Raw genomic sequence first — 8,233 nt, forward strand, 5'->3', positions numbered from 1 at the left:
TACACTGATTCGTTTACCTCTCAGCCCTAAAGGAAGAGATGAAATAGGGGAAAGGGAGAGAGTATTGATTGTGAAAGTGCCTACAGCAGCATCCAGCAAGGAATGATTTTCACTTCAATGCCTCACTGGAGAAATCGGAGCTTGAAGACAATATTATTCAGGTAATCTAACATTATGCTTCAGAGAGCATGAGAAGTTTACATGGGAGGGTGAGAAAGCTGTTTTTCACATGGCTGAGGATATTGCACAGCTCACCGGCTGCATCCTGGGAAGAGTCTCATCTTCCCAGTGAGCAGTTGCTATCCGAGAAGACAGGATTAACTGGAACAATGATCTGACTGGACCACTGGACTGTAAGAATTGGCTTTGTCTGAGTACACATTCTCTTCCTTTGCCTTCCTCTTGAAAACATACATCAAGACAGCTCTCAGCTCTCAGCCTCATCAAACAGAGAGGTGTGCTGCTGCTGCTGCTTGCTCTAAAAGATAGAGCACACACAAGGAGATGTCAAAAGTGATGGACCTTGCTTCAGCTGGGTGTTTGCACTTGGTTTGGAAAGACGGGTGTCTGCCAGGGAAAGCCGCAGCTACCCTTGGAATGGAGAATGCAACCCCCTCCCTCCGAATTATTATAGTTTTGCAATTAGTGGCTTTCAGACAAAGGTATGGGAATAGGAATAACAGTTCTTTACTAAGAATATTAAAATACAAATGTAGTAGTACAAAAAAACAAGCAAGCAAACAAACAAAAATTCTAGAAATCTTGACAGAGTCAGAATAGGACCTGACACCCTGTTGGTCGGGGTGTTGGGAGCAGTCCAAATAAATCCTCCTGGAGTAACAGATGTGGCTCTGTTGGAGTAGAGATGATCCTGTAGAAAGGGTCCAGTGGTGGCAAGATACATCCAGTCTTCATCTGGGAATCCAGAGGAAACAAAGCTGCCTTGGTGTTTCTGACTCCCAGATTTTATCTAGGTAGGAATGGTTGGCTCCTCCCACTGGGTGGAGCATCTCACAATGGGATGATGTAATGTTTTCAGTCATGTGGTGAGCCTTAATGGCCCATTAATAGGAGATATCCCCTGGAGGGAGGATGGGTCATGGAAGAGATAAGGGACATGGCTCCACCTGGTTTTAACAGCTGGCTCATTAACAGAAGACACTCAGCCCCTCCCCCTCAGAGTTATGAAGAATGGCTTATACAAGAGATAAAGAAAACCTCCCCAAGTGGTTTCAACAGATGGAAATAGAATCCACATTTTTGTTTACATATTGCAACCCAAGACAGCACTGCTGTGAAAAATCATGATACTTAGCACAGCTACTGAGCCAGGCAAGGACTGAATCATTGAATGGTTTGGGTTGGAAGGGACCTTAAATATCATCTAGTTCCAGCCCCACTGTCACAGGCAGGGCTGATACCTATGTCTAAAAGCAATGAAGGGCACACCTATGCGAGTATTGCATGATGAAGTCACCCTGCCATGATGGGGTTTTTATTAACAAACCCCCCTATACTTCAAATTCCACAGTGCTTCTGGCGTAGCCATATTGCTTTGGTCAGCAGTGCTCTTTCCATTCCTCTGCTTTGCTTTTTGCTGAAGAGCAAATCCTAAATTCTCCCCAGAAAAAATTAAATATATTCCTTGGATCCCTTGATTTCAATCATGAACAACAAGTTTGCATTTTCCTTTAAGCTGTGTTTTCTTTCTCTGCCATAAGTTTGACCTTAAAAATAATTTTCAGGGTGTTCTGCCCACCTCCATTTTCTGTTATTTAGGATGTCTTGTCCAGTTCCCATCCTCCTCCTTCTAGAAGCAATAATCTGTATGCAGCACTGGTGTGGCATAAATATTGCATGAAAGATTTCAAGGCTGAGCCTAAGCAAAACCTGAAGGGAGGGAACCTAACTTTTATTAAGCCAACTGCCTTAGCTTGAATAAAACAGAGGAATTCCCAGGCACATCAAACATTTGACCTCATAGTAGATGCAAATCCAATCACCAGCATCACATTGCAGTGAGAGAATCAAACACTAACCTACTGGACAGGCAAACAAGAAAGATCTGGAAGAACACATGAATTTGTCAAGGATTTTAAAGAGCCAGGTAGACCAGAGTTCACAGATCCTTTCAGTGTAATTTGGATGTCACTGCTTCCCAAGTACTCTCTATTCCCTTATTTCCCAATGCCATCCTGGTATAAATGAAGCCACTCACACAACATGGAAGAAGCCCTGACACCAGTCTCTCATCTAGGGATGTTTAATAAAGTGTGTGCAGTGCTGAAACTACATTGGGAACATATAAGAAAGAAAAGGAAGGATGCAATTGTCTACAGCTCCTGGTACAAACTGAGACTGTATGCCCAATGTGCACAAGAACATCTGGATTGTCCAGAAAAAGAAGGAACATATGGAAGGAGGAGAAAGAAGGACGAAGGGCTGGTGGACTCAGGGCATCCTCCACACACCTTGAAGAGCAGAAACTCATCCCTGATAACGAGGTCTGTACGGGAAGACAAGAATGGAAGAATTATGACCTAAAGTACCTTTATGGGCCCATATTTTATGTTTGTCCAGAACTAAGCAGTAGGCTAAAATACTGAGTCTTTGAGGCAAGGCTGTTGCATGTTCCTGATCCAGAAATGACATATCTTTCTGTTCTCCTAGTAAAGACTTGTGGAGCTTCAGTGATTCCCTTGGGTCTCTTACTCTTTACCTGTAATGTCTTGGGCTGCACTGGGACAAATCCTGACTTCACATAGTCACGTAGCTTCAACAGCTGAAAGTTTCTTCTATCCCTCTGGTTTTGGATAACAAACAAATATCCAAGGGAGCTCCTAAACCTGGCATCCCCCACAACCACTGGTCCCCAAGTAACCCTATCCAAGCAGATGACCTCCCACAACAGTCAAGTCTTGGGAGGAGCATCTCTGCCTGCCCTTGCTCTCTGCAACTGTTTTGCTACATGCTTTTGCATGATGGGCACATCCTGGCCACCAGACTCCATCCAGTAGTGGATTAACAGCAATTAAGCAGTGCTCAATGACCTAGTCCTAACTAGACCTCCCCTGAACTGAACAGGAGCCACACTGGATCTTGCCTCTTTCCATTTGTGGGGCTAATTATTACCAGCTAAACAGCACTAGGCTTTCCCTTTTTCTCTTTGCCATGCTTGTTAGCATTGTTTCTTCCAGCAGCTTTTCATCTCAATGGAGGCAATTGTGCCTGGCTGACATTTTAATTCTTTCCAGCTGCATCTGAACAAAATGACACAAATTAAGTGGAAGAGCTTGGAGAAGAGGGAGAAGGAAGCTCCCAGCCCCCAAAGTCTGTACTACAGCAAGGGTTTTGTGCTGAATGCAGCAGATGCTCAAAAGGTGCCATGGGCAGAGGCTTTGATTCCACACTGGCAGCGTGGGCCAGTCCCAGGGATGCTCCAGAACCAGAACCTCTCTGGAGCTGTACCCTTGAAAGCTGTGGTTGGGAAACTTAGAGGTGAAGGATTTGCCAGGTTTCCCAGCAGAGCAGTGGCACACATTTGGCCTTGGTTACAGAAAGAAACCTTGGTTTAGGGTCCCCTACGCCCAAGTAATTGAGATTGAGCTCATGATGACTCTGCGAAGGGTATGCATCTGAACTCTGCTGGTTAAAGACAGATTTAGAATGGACTGTCAAATTGCAGATTTCTTTAGCAAGACATGGAAATCCTAGCCATGAACAAAGACCTCTCTGGGTGAGACACTGCATTAATACAGAATGGAAAGTCTGCTTATACCCTATAATTAAGGAGAAACATTAAAACAAGGGTATTAAAAACTGCTCTTCCAAGTCTTAGGTTGTTTTAGAGATACCCACATAGCTTGTTTCAGAATCTAAGCCCATTAGCCTAAGTTAGAAGAAAAAGAGATATTAAAAGAAGCATTAAATGCGAAAGGTCTCTAGCAGTTAGTATGAACCACAGGGAACCAGGATCAGGCTAGTGCAGTAAACCACAGAGCAACACAATCAGGCCGATGCTGGATTAAGCCAGCCCTAAAAACAGAAGAAGAAAATGGAGATGTTTGCTTGCCACATTTCCATTTTTTGCAGCCTCATATTAGTGAGCAGGAACAGAAAAGGGTTTGGCCTTTTAGTGATTCCAGTGTGAGCACCAGGCTCACAGTCATAACTCAGGTCCCAGTTTCCAGGCAACAGGAGCCTTGCCTCCTGGCTTGCTGCTTGGACATATCCCCATCACATTGGCTCTTTTTTATGTTCAGGAAGGATACATTTTTGACTCTCGACTACTTTCTTTGTGCTACACATGGATAGATTTTCAGGGGTCTTGCACCCTGATATTCAGATTCCTTAGCTTCTGTTCACTTTAAGCATTTTAAATCCTAGCTCCTGCCTGAGGGCAAACAGTTTCTGCCATGGTCTGAAAGTGCAGCTATGATTGTTTTCAGAACTAGCATGAGGCTACCTGGCTCAGACACTGTAACTACATACACTGGATGGTTCAAGGTCCAGAGGACCTTCCCATTTTGACACACAAGAAGAAGCGGGAGCTGGTGCAGGATGTGTAAGAAATTGGAGATCAGGGGGAGTCCAAAGGACCAGAGAGAAATCAGATGAAGAAGGTGAAGAAAGTAGGTGGAAGAGAAGTGACAGGCACAAACAGTGCCCTCTGAGCTGATTGTTGTTACCTGAAATCCCTGTGATTTCTCTGCCCTGGCTTCCTAAAGAATAGCGCCATTGGGTATCCCAACATTTGATACCAGACCTAAGTGCCCACATGGGGAACTGAATAGCTCAAGGTCTTGTTACATCTTTGGTCATCTCAGAGACACTCCTGAAAGGTGATTTTGATCTTAGCCGTGTCAAATCAGTTTCTGGAGGCACCAGTTACTCTCCATTAACCACAACATTATAGAATCAGAATTATTTACATTGGAAGAGACCTCTAAGATCATCAAGTGGAACCATTAATCTACACTGCCAAGCCCACCTCTAAACTGTGTCCCTAAGCACCACATCTACACAACTTTTAAATATTTCCAGAAAGAGTCAAGTACCTCTGAGATCCCAAACCACACGCCTCAGGAATTTGAGCTGCTTTTGGTTGCAGAACAAATAGCCCAGGGAGGGCCATGCCAGTGAAAGAGAAGTAAAGATGATTTCCAGAAAGTCTCACTGCTAAATTTTTCAGCTGCCTCACAGACTAATGTGAACAGCAGAATCCCACTTACAAAAAAAAACCCCACCTCTGTGCCGTTCTTCCCCAAAAGCCCTGGAGTGCAAGACCCGTTTCCCTGGGTGATAAGAGCTCCTTTCAGGTGGTGGAGTTGGTGCTTCTAATGCCAAGAACAAAATGTAATCCTGGCAGGTTTTCAAAGCACCGGTCTTAACACCTGAGGAACTGTCATTGCGATGTGCTCAACTGAGAAATCAGAAGCAAAAGCAAAGAAAAGCCTTGCTTCAGCTTTTGGCATGATTTGCTTTTTCTTTAAAGATATATTTGAACAGCTCTCAGCAGGAGTTACGGATGCTGCCAAGCTTTCAATCTATGCAGATCTAAAATATTTGTAATCAAAATTGAGCTCCAGGGCAGTAGTTTATTTATTGGAGTAGTCTACATCTCTGTATGTCCCCATGACTCCAATTTTAACAGGACGAGGCACAGAAACAAACAGAGGGTGACAGAGATAATAAGCATTTCCTAATTTATAAAGGGCTGTTTGTTTGTGCTCTTTTTTTTTTTTTTTTTTTTACTTGCAGAAAAGATCTCTGTCCAGTAAGTGAAATTCCTTGAGGGATTTAAAGGAACACGATACTATCCCTGGAGTTGTTGTTTGGGGTTTTTTGGAGGGGGGTTTTTTGGGTTGTTTTCTTTTAATTCCACTAAGACGCCTTACATTTCATCCTGCGTTTTCTTGATACATTTTCTTTTGTGGCAACTTCAGCTTAAACAATTGCCTCCCAGTCCTTGTCCCTTACTGTCTCCCAAGTGTTTGTTCCTACAGTATCGTGGTGTAACGCCACAAAGCTATGACTAAGTAGAGTAAGATAAAAAGAATTAGGGAAGCAAATTATTATCCCAAATAAACCTGGTTTGGCTCTGTTGCTTTGTTGGATCAGTTCCCCAAACCTCACAGAGCTCAGCAGAGCAGCTGTGCTGGCAGGGAAGAAGCGATGGCATGCAGCAGCCTGACTACAGGATTGAGAGGCAGCAGAGGGAGAGAGGCAGAGCAGAAAAGTCATCAAAGACAACATACCTTGAAGCTAAAGACTCAGTTAGTGGCTTTTCATGCAGCTGTTCCATGAGAAAAAAAGTGGTAAATCACAGGCCCTGCATCCTCCCCATCACCCAGCAAAGTCTGGAGCACTCACAGTACCGATGCAGAGCCCTTCCCTACCTTAGGGATTCAGCAGAAGAGGAGGGAGAACCAGCATGCCTTGAGTTCTGCACAAGAAGTAAGTTTGGAAAGACTCAGATTGAGACCTGTGCACCTTTAAGCCACACCTGGGCACTTCCAAGCTGCAGCTTTAAGGGAGATTTTGCAACAATGCATATGTAAAGAAAAACAGGGTGAGCACTGTGAGCCTCTGGAAATCTTTCAAAGCTCCTAAAAGCAGTGTAAAAATAGTCTTGACTATTTGAAACATTTGGTAATGTGGAGATAAATGGGTGGTAGGAGCTGCAGGGGAGAAGGGTCTCAGGGTGGTATCAAGTCCAGTGAAAGGCACCAAAGCAGCAGGATATGGAACAGAATGAAAAACAACAGCACACAGCAGACACATGGGCAGTTCTGATTTGGGTCCTACGATGAATGAGGCAGTGGTGGAGCTATCTGAGGAGAGGAAGGACTTTCTTTCAGTCTGTCTTTCTGTGAAGAGAGGGAAAAGTCTGGAGGGGGAAGGGGCACAGATCTGCAAAATGCTAATGAGGCAGAGGTGATGCTGCTTTATATACAGCTGAATGTGCTTAAGGGACCCTCCAGGGACAATTACCCAAAATCACTTTCAGAAAACACCAATGAGACACCTCAGGCTCTGCATGGAGCACACAGAACAGTACATCTTCATACAGGGAGACTGACACATGCATGATGGATGTCAACAGTGAAGGAATTCCCTTTAAGGGAGGAATAATAATTAACTTTGGAAAAAAGGATTTGGTCTGAATGTACAAGGGAATGTTGTATATAGGGCTGGATTCAAAAGGAGATGGGAGAGATGGTTGTGCAACACCTTTGGTTATGTCTCCCTGTCCCAAGGCCTGCCATGTGATGCAGAGTTTACAGTCACATCTTAGGAAATTCATCAGTTCCCATTTCTGACCCCAGTAATGAACGTGGATGATTGGGGTCTTAGTCCTTAGCTTCAAGTTCAAGCCCTAAAGCTGCAAATAACTCAAAGGGAAGGGAGGCTTAGCATGGCAAGGGAGAAACTCCTCTGCATATGTTAGAGGAACTGTGTCTGTGCCTTCTTGAGTGTGTGTTTTACATTTAACACCTGCCTCATTAAAACACACAAATTCAGAGAGAAGGAAAATACATGATGCCCTTCCACTTTTCCAGAAGCCCACCCCGACATGCTGGTTGTCTAGTGGGTACCCCAAGCTATCTTGTATATTTAGTCATAGCTAGAGGTGTCAGCACAGTTTGTGCCTGTGTTAGGAGGAAAGAAACATCCTTGAACGTTTACCAGACCTTATCAACAGCTACAAGTTGTTTTTGAGTCTTTACTTCAGCTACAAGCACCACCCTTATTTCAAACCCAAATAATTTTGCTTCCAAGTCCAATTTGTTAAACAAAGCAACAGCAGAATCCACACACTCACTGGGAGGTCCTTCACTAGACACAAGCATTCATCCAAGTAAGAATAAGCTAATATCTTGTCCTACCACCTCAGAAAAAGAAACTCATTGTTCCCATTAAACTTCAAGGAGTGTGCTTTGCTGTGATGCAATATCATGGGGAGAGAGTAAACAAAGATATATTGGTCAAAACCTTACCATATTTCACTTCAGGATTCATATTTTAACATCTTGTAAATCAAAAATGCCTTCATTGTTTTTAGTGTTTTTCCTTTGCCTTCTGTTTTCAACCCAAATTGACTTTGAAGCCAGAACTATGAAGTACTAATGCTGGGCTCTGTTTCTGAAAGGTGATTACATCTTTGCTCCGAGGATGCTGTTTCCTGTTTGAAATTCCTGGCTGGTTTGGTGGCAGCCCTGACATTCCTGGT

The sequence above is a fragment of the Chamaea fasciata genome, unplaced genomic scaffold (genome assembly GCF_029207755.1).
Source record: "Chamaea fasciata isolate MVZ Bird 193981 ecotype frontalis unplaced genomic scaffold, bChaFas1.0.hap1 SCAF_2, whole genome shotgun sequence".
Taxonomy (NCBI): Eukaryota; Metazoa; Chordata; class Aves; order Passeriformes; family Sylviidae; genus Chamaea; species Chamaea fasciata.